General features: G+C 37.2%; 1 long non-coding RNA gene across 10 annotated transcripts in view; it reads right to left on the bottom strand.

Moving 5' to 3' along the window:
* The window catches only part of LOC148151355 (uncharacterized), a 562,305-nt gene that overhangs the window by 246,622 nt on the left and 301,074 nt on the right, over nucleotides 1-14,609 (bottom strand). For all 10 annotated transcript variants that reach the window (XR_015754637.1, XR_015754634.1, XR_015754636.1 and 7 more), the window contains one exon: nucleotides 6,553-6,681. This is a non-coding gene — a long non-coding RNA (uncharacterized LOC148151355). The remainder of the gene's footprint in view (nucleotides 1-6,552; nucleotides 6,682-14,609) is intronic.

Below are 14,609 nucleotides of genomic sequence, written 5' to 3'. Positions count from 1 at the left end.
AGGTGCTTATTGAATGCTGCTATTGTGTCTGCTTCCTCCACCTCCTGTAGCAACGCATTCCACTTACTCACCACTGTGTAAAAAATCTGCCTCTTTTAAAATGGGCTCTTTTAAACTTGCCCCCTCACACCTTGAACCTGTTGTCCCTAGTAACTGACCCCTCCATCCTGGAAAAAAAGCCTCGTTCTTTCTACACTATCCATGCTATTCATAATCTTATAAACCTCTGTCAGGTCACCCCTCAACCTCCTATCCAACCTTTCTTGATAGCTAAAATCCTCCATACCAGGCAATAACCTGGCAAACCTTTTCAGTACCCTCTCCAAAACATTCACATCCTTCTGGTATAGTGGTGACCAGAACTGTACACAATATTCCGAGTGTGTCCTACCTAACGTTCTATAAAAATGCAGCATAACTTGTCAATTTTGCACTCAATTCCCCTTCCCCATCGAATTTCCTGACCACCAACGTGACGTTCACAGGCCTGTAACTTCCTGATTACTCCTGTTACTCTTCTTAAACAATGGAACAACACTAGCTATTTTCTAGTCCTCGGGGACTTCACCTGTGCCCAAGGAGGATATAAAGATGTTCATCAATGTTCCTGCAATTTGTTCTCTTGCCTCCCTCAATATTTTGGGATAGATCCCATCAGGACTTACCTTAATACTTTTTAAGAAACACAGCACCTCTTCCTTTTTAATAGCAACTTGGCTTAGAAATTTGACAGTCCCTTCCCTGATATTACCCTCCAACAATTCTTTCTCTTTGTGTCAAAGTATTCATTTAGGACCTCATCTACCTCATCTGCTCCACACATAGATTCCCTGATTTGTCCCCGAGTGGGTCCTGGCTACCCTCTTGCTTTTTATATATGCATATGTATAAAAAGCCTTGGGATTTTCCTTAACCCGGTTTGCTCATGATTTTTCATGACCCTTTTTAGCCCTTCTAATTCCTTGTTAAGGTCTTTCCTACTTATATACTTCAAGGGCTTTGTCCGTTCCATTCCCCATAACTTTCCTTTTTCTTTTGACCAAGATCATAACATCTATGGCCATCCAAGGTTCATGTAACTTGCAAAATCTATTTTTCATTCTCATAGTAATGTGCCGTTCCTGAACGCTCATCAACTGCCGTTTGAAATACTCCCACCTGTCCCATGTGGATTTACCCTCAAAGAGGGCCTCCAATCAACACTCTCCAGTTCCTGCCCAATATTGTTGTAGTTCACCTTCACCCAATTTAACACCTTCACCCGAGGACTGCTATTGTCCCTATCCACGACCGTCTTAAAGCTGTGAAATACTCCACTACCAGTAATGCAACTCCCCCACCCCTTTTTACATCCCCTTGTATCACACCTGAAACATCTAAATCCTAGGACATACGGCAGCCAGTGCTGTCCCTCTTTCAGCCGAGTCTCCGTAACCTCAGTAATGTCACAGTTCCAAGTACTAACCAAAGCTCTAAGTTCATTTACCTTCCCATTATACTTCTCACGTTGAAATACTTGTATTTCAGACCATCTCCCCTGCTCTTTCCAGTAGCATTTCCCTGTCTGTTCTTGTTCTTAGTCTGTTGACCTCCATTTCTAGCTCTCCCTCAATTTCTTCCTGTATTGCCCTACCTCTCTGGTTTCGATTCCCCTGCCGCACTAGTTTAAACCCTCCCCAACCACTCTGCCAAGTACCCATCCAGTTTGTACACGTTCCACCCCCCCGGAATTGGTCCTAATGCTCCACAAAACCGAAACCCTCCTCCTCACACCAGGTTTTCAGCCACATATTCCTGCTATATATCTCCTGTTGTTTCTACTCTGACGCACTCATGGCACTGGTAGTGATCCAGAGATAACTACCTTTGAGGTCCTACATTTCAACTTTCTTCCCAGTCCTCTATATTCTGCTTTGAGGACTTCATCACTTTTATCCCCACCTAATGTTGTTCGTGCCAACATGTACCACAACCACTGGCTGTTCGCCCTCCCTCTCCAGAATATCCTGTGACCACTCAGAGACATCCAGGACCCTTGCAACAGGGAAGCAATGCATCATCTGGACTCTCATTTGTGGCCTCAGAAATGCCTGTCTATTCCCCATACAATTAAATCCCCTGTAACTATAGTATTTCTATGCCTATTTCTCCGTCTCTCTGCAGCAGAGTCAACCATGGTGCCATGAATTTGTTATCCCAAGAGGCTACTTCCATTAACAGTATCTAAAATGGTATATCTGTTTTGCAGGAGAATAGCCACAGGAGATTCCTGCATTGCCTGCTTAGCCTTCCTGCTCTGCCAGGTGGACACCCATTCTCTTCTTGTGTGTGTAGCCTGAGTCTGAGGTGTGACCACCTCTCTGTACATGCTGTCCACAATATTCTCAACCTTGGAGGTAAGTCTCTCTATCACCTGCAGGGCTCACCCCTCTCCACAGGCAACAACCCTGCTCTTAGATATTTTACAATCAATCAATCAATCTGTTCACTACCTGGACATTGCCACAACAGCCCACCAAAGAACACAGCCCCTTTTTGTTTTTGTACACCTTTTGAGCAGGTGGGACTTGAACACAGGTCTCCTGACCCAGAGAACTAGCCATTACCACTGCACCACAAGAACTCGTTCTCTTTCAGAATTTTTGTTTGGAAATTGGACATTGGATTTTAGAAAATTGTTAATCAAATTAACGTGCTGTTTTCAGAGAGTCCTGTTTTATGCACATTCAAAACACTTTTTAAAAAGCAACCTCTTCAGACACACATCTGAGACAGGTGGGACTTGAACTTAGACTTCTGGCTCAAGAATAAAGGCACTATCACTGCACCACAATACTCCCTGTAATTTTATTTTTATAAACAGAAATGCTATCTCATAAAACTAACCGGACTTTCCCACCACCAAACCTCCTGTGGTATTTTTCAACTAATAATCACCATCAGTAGATCACCCATGTCTCCAATTAATTAACTTACATGCAATGCAATAACATCAAAGGTTAGGGAGAGGTAGTTTCAGGATCTGTAAAAACACAGATACTTTCTAATCAGAGACATTATTGCACACAGATATGTTATTACAAATTACCACTATCTGGAGCAGATAGAACTTGAACCCAGGTCTCACGGTCCATGGATAGAGACACTACTGCTATGCCACAACAGCACAAAGTCCAATGAGCATCACACGCTCTCAATCAACTCCAGAGCTGTTCTGGATAACCCTTAAGGGGACCTGCATTTCTAATACAAACATCTTGTGACTCACTGACAAGAGTACAATCGATATGGCTACAGTTGACATTCTATAGATATAATCTTGCAGCTACATGGGTAACCCAATGAAGAGGGGCTATATCTAGATATTAATGATCACCAGAAGCAATTATTTCAATGATTACATTTTTGGTGAGGACTATTGGCTACAAACTTCTGGTATTCTGACTTTAAATGTAGATCAGCTTGATGAGGTGAATACCAGCTCTCATTGTTAGCTGTAAGGGTTCTAAATGAATCAGTTTTCTGAGATTTCAGCACAGCAGCACAAAAATTGCTCCTTCATTACCACCACCCCTTAATTTCAGTCGGAGACCACACTGGCTGGGATGAAAATGAAAAGGAGCCCAGTGCCGCAGTGATATTTTCAAGGCAGAGTAAAAGCAACTTCACTCCTCCACTTGTGCTGTTTAACCTGAGAATGCTCGATGTTGACATTTGTGTGTGAATGAAATGGAAACTGTTCTATTCTCCTTCACTAACAAACATCATCTTAAATGAACAGAAATTCTTCAAAATAAGTACTCAAAAGCTTTATTGTAAATGGTGTTCATGTGCCAGTTACCCCAATTTTGTTGCAAGCTGAGACAGTCAAAGAATAAAATTTTGTATTTTAAAAATTCAAGATAGGGTTTGTAGTTTGCAATTCTAACTAGGGACTCCTGTGAAACCAGTATCAGTCTTGTGATAGCTAATCACTGCATTGTAAATCCCCTGGAGCACTCCGTCTGAAAACTACTTTCAGATTTGTAATTACTACGCTCCCTTCACACATCAACACAGCCTAGAGGTGATGTACAACTCTCATTTCAAATTTACCAAAGGAGGGCTATACAATATATGATTAAGAAGTCGCATTTGGAGAACCATTAGATAAACAGAAATTGGCATTTTGAAGGAACATGTTGTGAGTTCCCAGAAAATTTCACTGCTGAAACCGAAGTTTCAACTTCGAATATTCGGTGACTGGGGTACAAGTTTTCAGCTCAGCTGCATCAAAAAGTATACTCAGTGAAATTGGTTCAAGTGCTGTTCATGTCACGTTGCTGAAGATGTCTGCTTCAATAACTGAAAATTCAGGCAATAGAAAGGTCTACACTTCAAATATAAACTTGGACAGCAAATAAAAAGTTTTATTAGTTTAACAATATTCAAGGACCCTGCCTCTGCCATTCTGAGAGAAGAAAATTCTCCTCATCTCAATTTCAAAATGGGAGATACCTTATTTTTAAGGTTTGTCCCCTAGTTCCAATCTCTGTCCCCCAAAGAGAAACACTCTTTCAGCACCTACCCTGTCAAATACCCTCAGAATTTTTTATTTCTCAATAAGATCACCTCTCATTCCTCAAAATGGATGCTGATCCAATCTTTCCTGAAATGGTAATCAGTTCATCTCTGCCCTAAGGTAGACTCCACACCTATTATTTCCAGTTTTACAATGCTCTGAGCAAACTCATCATTTTCACTTTACTGTTACAGTTCTGCAAGTCAGACTGAACCCAAAAGGGTTCCCTCCGGTGTTTCCCACCTAATGCTGAGAACTTGCTGCATTCCAAGTGGAATAAGTGTGACTTTACTTACTTTCTAGTAAAACAACAAATCTTATCAACCAAAGAGAAGACAATTTCTCACTGTTTATCAAAAATTGTAAGAATTTGTTTCTCATTAGCAGTGTTGTTGAGATATTTACGATCTATTGCATGCATGCACACTGAAATATTTGACCTTTGTATTAAGATGCTGTGATCTCCAGCATTTGTTGTTTTCAGTACAGAAATGAATACATTTCTCAAGCAAATTCATCAAGTCAACACGTTTGAGATCTTCTGATTAACAGTTTACAGATACACACCTTGACTCCAGCCAATATTTACTGCAACAACCAATCTTTTCAATGAAACACCAAACATAGCAGGTTCAGAAAGTGATTAGAAAGAAAAATGGAACATTGTCACTTACTGCAGGAAAATGGAATATAAAAGTAGCACAGTTTTGCTACATTAATACAGGACAGTGGTGAGACTACAGCGAAAGAACTGTGTACAGTACTGGTCTCTTTATTTAAGAAAAAGTGTTTAACTGCATTAGAAGCAGTTCTGAGAACGGATTCCTGGGATGAACAGTTTACCATTTCAGGAAAAGTTGGGTTTTTATCCATTTAGAACAATGAGAGGTGATCTTATTGAGACACACAAGATTCTGAGGGTACTTGACAGGGTAGATTTCGCTGCTCCTCGGATGCTGCCTGAACTGCTGTGCTCTTCCAGCACCACTAATCCAGAGTGCTAAAAGAAAGCTTGCCATTGTGGGAGAGAGAGAGGGAGGGAGGGAGGGTACAAAATTTAAAATGAGGCGTCCCCTTATTAAATTTGAAGTGAGATAAATATTCTTCCACAGAGAATGGCAGAGGCAGGGTTTTTGAATAGTTTTAAGGCAGATGTAATAAGTACTTGACTAACAAGGGAGTCACAGGGATAGGACATAAGCAGGAAACCAGGGTTAAGGCCGAAATCAGATCAGCCATGATTGTTCTGAATGGCGGAACAGGCTCGAGGGGCTGAATGGCCTGCTCCTAGATCATATGTTTCAATGCAAAGAATTGGCTGCCGGGCAAATAGGTGTCACATGTTAGTTCTGCTCCATTTCCCCTTAATAAATAGCAGTGGACAGCAATTTGTCCAATGATATAAACTGACAACTGAAGAGACATCCTGACCTCAAGATACAGGCTACACATGAAATGAGTAAAAACAAATAGTTTCTATCACACCAGTAACTTTCTCATTTTCTTTCAATTTCAATTTAGGTCACATACTATTTTGAATAAAGTACTATTAAGTATAATTTTGAAAAAAAATTGTGTGGGCCTTGCTGATTTAATCACTTTGGCTAGAAACAGACAGTTGGATGAGGAAGCTCTGAGCTGTCATTCGTAATTGGTTGAAGTGATAAGTAACCAAGGTGAAACCTTAATGTGCTCGAGTTAATTAGACAGATGCTATTTGCATAAATAGTGCTCATGGAGTCTAATGATCACAGCTGGGTCCACATTTTGTTGGTCACCGAGGCCAAAATGTTGCAAAAGGCAGAAGCTCTGTGAAATAGTTATTTCCTCAGGGACAAAGTACATAGATTTTTTTTCCCAAAAACTTATTTTCACTATGCATTGTAACTCAATTAATGATATGCAATTGTTAAATGAGAAAAATGAGCTCTGAAAGTGACCTGTTGAATAGTCAAGATGGTTGTGCAGAATAAAGAAAGGTCAGCACTTACATAGACAGTGCAGACTTGTATCTGGACTACCCTGGTTTCTGGATTAACAGTTCACCACTGTACAGAAGTACAGTACATCATGTTCGGTAAACAGTACGATTCTGCTTCCTGTTTCAGCTTTCAGTAATTCTGAAACATAAACAAAAGGCGAAAAAACTGACCAACAGATCATCTAAAAAAAGCCAGGGGCAATTATTTTAAGCAGTGACAAATATCATAATTCACAATGACACAAAAGGTTTGACACTCAGAAACTAAAGGTACCGTTTCAGCAAAACTGTATTTTTTTTTGTTTAAAGAGGTTTTAGAATGACCTGTTGTGATCATGTTAAAGATTTACTTAACAACTATTGTTATGAATTTGAGAAGATCCAATAGTTTCTTTCAAATTATGCATAGTCAATCAATGAAATATCCCTTCCAATTAGGAACTTCACTACTGAGATGTTAACTTGTACTTTTATGAAAAAATGAAACTTAAGTATGCTAACAGTTCAAACACATTACTGAATATGCCAATATGATGATCAATAAAATCTTTAAGTCGATTTTAATCTGGATCATCAAGAATGAATATTTATGCTGTTCTGAAATCTACTGAGCATTTACAAAGTGTATCATAAATCAATAAGCAAAATTCTGATCCAAAGTATTTTGTTGTTCCCTCATTATGTAGAAATATATATTATGTATATGATAGCCTGCTGCTTGAGATATTAGTCTTTTTGCCTCATAAAGGAAGCAATGCCATCAATTATCTTTTGGAAACCCCTCCTACAATACTTTACACTCATTAAATGAAGGAAAGACATTTTAGAAATGCACAGCTACAGGTTTTTCAAATAAATTTGTATTTTTGTTTTCCACTCTAAACAAATTTAGGTTGAGCTTTGGTTTGTATGTCAAATTGACAAGGAAATAACAGAATCAGCTGACAAACCACGATCAAAGAAAACAACTTGCATCAGAAATCATCTGTAGAACACAGCTTTTAAACCCTATACTTGTACAAATACGGTTTTTTGAAAACTTTCAGGTCTAACCACTAAATAGTATATAAATATGTATATGTGTGTGTGTCTATGTGTATGTATGTATGTATATATGTGTGTGAATATATATCTGTGTGTGTTTATATATGTGTGTGTAAGTATATATATGTGTGTGTGTGTGTGTGAGTGTGTGTATATATATATATATATATGTGTGTGTGTGTGTATGTGTTTTGTACTCAAACAGCTATGCTGGTTTTGTAGCTAAAACTACCCACACACATCAGTGATATTTTCCACTTTTCTGCAATTCGTTTCAGTGTAGGAGCAGCAACTTACATGTGGTTTTCTCTGTCGGGAACGAAAATGACTGAGCTAAATCATACTAAATGCTAGCAGTGGAAAATAAAACCCAGAAAATGCCAGCAAGGGCACCACTTGACTTAAAATAAATCATTAGCCTAATATACAGATTAGAGCAAACCCGTTTTGAGTTGCCTTTTGAAGAAGAATTATTTGCATGTTAAAAATAGTTCAAATCCATTTTAAAAATCATTGCAACCAAGTCAAAGCTTTTTTTAGTCTATTACTTCAGCTAAAACTAAATTATAAATCATAACCCTGAAATTATTTGGGATACAATTGGAACTGTGAAAAAGGAACAAGGTTATGTTTATTAATAATTTACTATGCAACAAGGGCACAAAAATCTAATTTATTTTTGGACAGTTAGCCAAATAAATTAACGGCAATAATTTTTTTTTGCTTTGGAGGAGGAGGGTGACTTTTAGAGACAGTTAGTGAAGCAAGTTCAGCTCGTGAGATTTTCCTCACGATGTTTAGTGTAGGTTGTGAAACAAAACCATACCTATCAAAATTTCCCTGTGGCTGATTACAAAAAATAATCAGCAAAGCCATCAAGTTTCAGTTTGACTTATTTATATATTTATTTATAAAAAAACACAAGATTAGATAAAGTAGAACAAGATCATTCTTATGCCCCACATTTTAATTGCTGCAATGCAGCCTCTTGCATCCTAAAATGGCAAATGTTAACTTATCCCAAGGCGGGAGCTTACTTCCACTGTGCAAACAATTTTAAAATTTGTTCCAATTAAGACTACAGTGTTGCTTTTAATACTGGAGAATTTAAATGACCATGGAGTTTATAAAACTGCAGAAAATGAATATTCAATTAAAATGCTCAAGGTTTGTACCTTCTTTTTGTATAACTCACTGTCCAAACATCAACACACACACAAAAGCTTTTGGTAGTCTTCTATATTTTCACGAGTTATTTTATAAATGCTTTTGTACGCTTAATTTTGTTATCAGTTCTGTTTATCAGTAATTGTGGCAAAATCTTGCGCTTTGTAGAGAGCCATTTTTGTTCCTATTTGGATGGTTACAAAACAATTAGAATTATTACCACGTACAGTCTATGTGCAATGTATATTGTGCTGTGAGTAACTGATTCTGTCTTGGAATGTCCATTGCCATTCCTTAAATAATTTTATAAATCTACTGTTTATAAGTATCCAATATTCCTTACAGCACGAGTCTGTGATAGCACATTAGATATTGCTATTTATCAATGAAGAAAGCAGGTTGATCAGAGACAGTCTGATCTTCACAGAAGTTGCAGCAAGAATATTTCTGCATTTAAGAGAGTCTGTATGAACATTCTGCAAAAGGTGCAGCAACATTTACAGCACATACGCCCACAGTTACACAGATTATCATGCATGTCAAGTTTAGCTTGTGTATATTACATTTATCTCACTGAAACAGGTTCCTGCGCAGTTTGAAACAGCACACTCAAATTGTTACTGCAACGATTAACCCCAATCCTTCTTGGTTTTTTTGTTTTATATTACATTAAATATTAGCACAGTAGGTAAAGCTGCTAATGTCCCGAATTCAAATTGTGGTTAGAGATGTCAATACCTTACTACACATATAGAATGTTGAAACTGCTGAAAATATATTTCCACCTTTTTTTTCTCAGTTTAATGTAGCGAATGTGCCCACACAGCGCATGAATGAACCAGAGTTTAGAGACATGACACATTGTGAAACTACTGAGTATATGGCTTCTTTTCTTGATTATATTGCTGCACTCAAAATATCAAATATGCCTATTCCTCAAAAGCCCGATACCCTCAAATGTGAGCTACTGTGGACACGAGAAAAGGTTCCACATCTTCAAAAAGACAACCACACTGAAATCTGTTATTTCTGAAAACATAGAACAGCACATCAATTAAAACAGAGGCAGCCAGATCTACTTAAGTTGCTCATTATAAGCACACTCCACATGTAAACATTTTTTAAAAACTACTCATGATATAATTAAAATGTAATACTGATACCAAAAACAATCCAATCATGCAATTTACATTTCAAGCAGATTTGAGTATTTTGTAAGGGGCGAGGAATTGTAAATGTGCAAAATAGGACAATATTAATTTGGCTGCTGGACTTGTTCTTCTGTTCAGCCAGATTGAAGGAAGCCATGTGAAACTTTCATTAAATCAAAAGAGTACTAACTTATTTGCCAAATGACAATAGTATGGACATAACAATGTAAAATTCAGTAAACACATAAAAATACAGCCACTATATCAACCGAACTTCCTAACACTTTGACAGTTCACTTTTTAATCATCAGCTGGCTGCTTGTAGAAAATAATTTCAAACATGAACCTACAACTTAGGTCTACATAAGAATATCCATCACATAAATGTTTGAACCAAAGCATGATGCCAACTGGCAGTAGTCACGTTAGTTATGTATTCGTCAGCATTCAGACCCCCCCAAAAAACAGGGAACATTGCAGTAGTTTGATATTTATGTACAGGAAACATTGTTATAGTTAAATCTTTAAAACCTCAGTGAATTGGAAGAACTGTTACAAGAGGTGTATGATATTGGTATACTATTACAGAGGAAACCTTGAAAAAAGTGCATGTCTTGTATCAGGCTGTGGTCGATTAAGTTAATAGAGGGTGTGGACATGATCTTGTTTTTAACTAAAACAGCCCTTCGTCTGTGGGTATTTGTTTTCTGTATGTGCCTTACCTTCCATTACACGAGAAAAACAAGTAAAATATTTTACACATACACACATCTATATATATATATATGTGTATGTGTGTGTATGTATTTGTGCACAAAGATGAACAGGAAACTTTACTGAAAAAATAAGATTAATTTTCAGGCCTTTCATTGTTGATACCACAATAATTCAGCAAAATGTGCAAAAGCTATTTGACAATGTGCACTATTTTGATTAAAATATATTAGGATCAATTTAATAATTACTTATAGTATGTGTTTAAGATGTATGAGAATTGAGTTATTTTCTTTTGTTTAAAAAAAGACCCACTAAATTGTGGTGATCAATGACTAAAGGTTCGGTTTTGTTACGACTGGCTCTTGCGTCTTTTAAAATGAAGTCCTGTCTGATTTAATCGTTTGTAGGTGGATAAAATAAGACAGAAATATGTCAGCATTTAAACAAAAAGTGAAGCAGCTGCAAAAAAAAGACGAAAATAAAAGATGCAAGGGGAAAAGAAAGATGAGGTGTGGAAAAAATGATCAAAAGGCGGTGAGTTATCAAGGACAATTGTTTTTTGTAAGCCATTCCAGCTTGGTTACATATTTAAGGCTTTAAGAAAAAAAACTTTTAAAAATAGTTCAAACATTGCACCCAATGTCTGGATCTTCATAAAATGAGATGAGCAGATCAGGTTAAAGATGTTTTTGCACTTTTACCGAGCGCACACGTAGATGATTTTATGAAACTTTAAAGTCTCTACGCGATGCAGTTAATAATGATACGAAACAGTTTCGCAATGACAATAATTAGGTCATTGTTGTTGGGTGTTTTTCCAAATTGATTTCACGTTAAAATGCCATGGCATTTCCTTGTTTCAGTTTCTGGGATACCGTGGTATTGAAACAGATGTGGTTGCAAGGTTTTAAATTACAGATAGCCTCCAGGCTGCTATCAATAATTAAGCTTGCTCACATCTTGAGACTCAACAAAAGGAGCAATTTGTAGGTTTTTAATTACATTGCAAAAACAAAACCCTTCATTGCTGCCTTCTCCCCATCACTGAAGAATAGGAGTAATACCAGTAAGTTACTAAATACAGTGAAAAGGAAATCCAGCCTACTGCACTGGGGTTAGTAAATCCTCTATCAGACATACTGACCAGTTTCACTCATTGCAAGGTGCCGATATTTTTTGTCAGAATATTCTGAGTTTTGGACTCTGCACAACCCTGCCTTTTGGTTTGCAACCTGAGTGGCATCAGTACAGAGAAAACACACCAACTTAGTAATTTTATTTTCTTTAAAAGTGCTGCACTTGGGAAGATTTCTTTATTTGTAGAGACTGAGAATAAAGGAAGTAGACTAAAGGACAAAATAATGTTTCCTTATCACCACTGTTCTCAGAATAAAATAAAATTCCTAACCACATAATTTATGCAGTATAAAAAAACAAAAGAAAAAACAGATATGGCTTTGGATATGAATCATAGTAAGTGATATCAAATAGTAGAAATTGTTTCACTGATGAAAGGTGTTGGAGGCTGCACTTGAACTGCCGTTAATTCAGTTGTCAGCTTTCAGTAACTATGACCTTTCAAAAGGAGACTTACGCTGGTCTCTCCGACTCCCATTAGTTAAGAGTCAAGTTAACGCTGTCTTTCATCTATTTTAGTTACATAGTAACAACTTGAAATATATGCAAACTCAAAATGAAAAATTATGATTCAAAGAATGCTCCCCTGGTCGATTCAAATCTTCTTTTTGGTTTCCTTTACAGTCAAGATTTAGCTAAATTAGACTTAGATTTCAGTTTAGGGACACAGATGATTGAGGATTTTTTTAAGGGGAGAGGTGGGATATTGATTCGGAATATTATACTAAATAAAAATGCAGCGAAAATAACCTTGTCATATTGCTGGAACAATTCTGTAGTAAAATAAAGCCATTATTAAAATATTTGTAATGAGCACAGCTGATTTGTATTGTAAATTATATTCTGACAAGATATATTAGTAATCAGATTTATAAATACAATTTAGGATGAAAAGGGATCTCAACTTTGAATCTCTGCTGTCTTTATTAATCATGTTAGGATTCAAATGCATTCTGAATCACATGCTTGCCTATCTCTGATACCCTTGCCTGACAGATTATTCCACACATTGCCATTCAGTGCATGACAGAGTCCCTTCAAAATATTAACTGTATATCTACTATAGATTCATTAAAAATGTGTTCATCAATTCCACCTTAGCATAGTTTCTGACAGGAGCACCTGCCACAATTCCTATAAAATCACTCTTGCCCCTTCTCAGAGGTTGTAGCAGATTTTTTTAAAAAAAGCTTAAAAAATAAACTATGCACTGCAGTGACTAGCACACTAGTGACGTGCAGAAGAAAGTCAAGCTATTCCTGCAATTTGTTATCTACCACAAAATACAATATTCTGCAATATAAATGACTCTGTAAAGGTCATATGAAACAAGGTAAGTTCACATCGTAGCAAATGCTGTCAGCCACAATTGACGGCAAGCAAATGTTACAGTATTTTATTTTTGAGTTTTTGGGTGGTTATTTGTGACTCACTACACGCTGTCATATAACCTTTATTCATTTAGTAGCCACTTGTCTGCTACTTTCTTCAAAAACTAAAAATAAAATTCTATTCCCATTTATTTAATATCGGGCTGTTACAAAGTAATTTCAAATTCACAGGATGTAATTAATCTGTCATCAAATATGAAAAACAGGTCAGGAATGAAAACAAATGTACATACACCAGAATCATTGCTGTTAGTTATCAAACAATGAATCTAACCTCGACAGAAAAAGAAAAATATTTCCACATCAGAGCTGCAGAAATTAAAACGTACTTTATGTACATCGTGTTTCTGCACAGTAAACCTATGTAATTAAAAGGTAGGAGGAGGAAAGCTGTGTGCTTATTGGAAGTTATCAATTCCATGCTGGGTTCAAGTGCAGCCAATTGTTATACATTTGTGTGACAAGCATATCTGGTCAAGTAGCTGTTACTCGTGGGGAGATGGTTGGCAAGGCTTTTGATAAAATTTAGCTTTGCTGAGCCTGATACTTTTCTTAGTCAGTGGCCCACAGAAGGAGCCCAAGCTGATTGCTACACTAGCTGCAGTCAGGGCAATGAACTTGCCCCTTTTTGTACATATTCATGTGTGGAATGTGGGCATTGCTGGTTGGCCAGCATTAATGGCCATCCCTAGTTGCCCTTGAGAAGATGGTGGTTGGCTGCCTTCTTGAACCGCTGCAGTCCACCTGCTGCAGTCTCACGAGCCAACACAGACAGCTATGAGATACCTTCTCACAGCTAGTTCATGGTGGCAGTCGTGGGAACCTGATAATCACAAATTCTTCTACGTGGCTGGGCAAAATCAGAAAAGAAGAAGAAAGAAGATTGAGGCAACATGTGATTAGAATTTGGTTAAAAATGAGAAAAGAAGCTATAACCTGCACTTATCTGAAGAAACTTAATTGTTTGCAGATATCCATCCCGATGACAAAGCAGAACAATCCAAATAAACGATTAAGTGGTGTTTGACTTCAGACTTTAAGAATTATTATGATACGGAATGCACTACTTGAAAGCATGGTGGAAGCAGATTCGGTAATAACTCTCTAAAGGGAACTGGCTAATACTGAAAAAGATCCCTGGGGAAGTACAGAAAGTGGGACTAATTGGACAATACAGGCAAGGATCTGTTAAATGATCTCCTGTGGTGTACAATTCTATCATTTGAGGCAAATGTTTCTACCTCTCATCAAATGAGACAAATGCATTCAGAAACTGTTATGGGTTTATTTAAGACAAAATGCTCTTTATCAACTTGATGCTTTGCAAAATCTTGATACGGTCTAACAGAGAGATGAAGTATGCACATAAATTTCAGCTAGGAGTGATGGTTCGGTGAAAACAATTTCTACAGTCCAAAAGCTTTCAGTCAACAAATTCTGATCAATATATTAAAAGAACG

This window comes from Chiloscyllium plagiosum, unplaced genomic scaffold, assembly GCF_037043375.1.
Source record: "Chiloscyllium plagiosum isolate Xiang-an unplaced genomic scaffold, Cpla_swu_hap1 HiC_scaffold_3, whole genome shotgun sequence".
NCBI lineage: Eukaryota > Metazoa > Chordata > Chondrichthyes > Orectolobiformes > Hemiscylliidae > Chiloscyllium > Chiloscyllium plagiosum.
The sequence above is the reverse complement of the archived record's forward strand: the minus strand, read 5'-3'. Positions and strand labels throughout refer to the sequence as shown.